We start from the raw sequence: 1,486 nt of genomic DNA on the forward strand, positions 1-1,486 counted from the left end.
TCCTCTCAGATGAAAGAAAAACCTGTTGGGGTTTCTAGTTTGCAGGTTCAAATAATACATGTCTTAAGACTGCTTTCTTATGTGTTTTCTCTTGACTTATGTTAAGTTTAATGGACATTAAGCACTTAGAGAAAAGGATCTCAATTTAGGAATTTGTCCTCTTTCCTTCAGATTAAATCGCTTCACAGGTCATTAGGCTGGACAGAGATAGCAGAGGTCTATCTTAAATCTCATTCCCCAGGTCAGTTAGGCTAAAGTTAGCTACTGAAGATGGGGAAGAGGAGCCGATCTTTTAGTGCATGTAGTCTCGCCTCTGTGTGGAGTGGGATCAGCTGATACTGTCAAAAGCATTGAACTTTGTTCCTTCAGAGGAAATCTTTATGTACTGTATCGCAAGGCGCTCTTATCGCCGATCCCTGGTCGAAGACATRACTACGCAGTCGTTTGTACGTCAGCGTGTGCCATGTGAAAAACAAGCTTTCCAGAACGTGGAGCCTTTTTCTTGGTCTTCTTTTATTTTTATTATTTTTATKTTTTTCTGTGCAGATTTACAGCTAAGTAAATGCAGGGGGTTGAATGTCAGAACACAGGTTCTTGAGGAAAACTTTCCCAACACTTTCACTGTAAGGCATGCTGAAACCACAAATCTGCTCAAAGTATTAGACCAAGTCTTAAAGATGATTCTTTTTGTTGTTGTTGTTGTTGTTGTTGTTTAATCTTGACAGTTTGATCCTGGGCTTAGCACTAAGCTACTAGACAGCCCTGCTTTCTTATTGTCTTAGATACATGCAAYTTTTGGAAGCACTGTGCAAGTGATTGTTTGCATGTCTGTTATATATATTCGTGGTGTCATATTTGYGGATTCCTGCTGGCTCGCTTTGCAAGCGAACCTGTTTCAGCCCGAGCTCTGTGGGCTTTCAGCTCAAATTCCACACTGCTCCCTCCTGGCAGTGGCCTATCTTTGCACCTCAGCCGTTTCTCACTTATAAATGGTTACTGTTTTCTATCGATACTCCTGTATAGTAAGGAATGTAATTCACGCCTTCACATCCTCGGTGCTTGAGGATGCGACACTGTTATGTGCAATGAGTCTTGAATAATGAGCTGACACTACAACATTCCGGTCACAGCTGCTGTTTTATATCATGCWTACGACGCACATTCAGTTTTCCCCCCACCGCCACCAGTCACCTGTCTCCGATTACCCACCGATGCACCTACACCGGYTCGGCTAAGACAAAAAGATTCTGTTTTTAAAAGGATTACGGGTCACAGGTCAGACCAGTCTTACAGTTTGTTTTACCACTTGGCCTCGGGAGTTAATATCCAGCATATTTCAATGTAATAGACGACAGTGTGTGTGATAGATTGACATGTTAATGTGGTCCAAGTTCAGGTGGGGTAACTCAAATGTTACCCTCAAGGAATCACGTTTATTTTCAATGAATAAGTCCCTTTGTTCAACAACAACTCCTATTATGATTTA

The sequence above is a fragment of the Poecilia reticulata genome, linkage group LG10, assembly GCF_000633615.1.
Source record: "Poecilia reticulata strain Guanapo linkage group LG10, Guppy_female_1.0+MT, whole genome shotgun sequence".
In the NCBI taxonomy this organism is placed as follows: domain Eukaryota; kingdom Metazoa; phylum Chordata; class Actinopteri; order Cyprinodontiformes; family Poeciliidae; genus Poecilia; species Poecilia reticulata.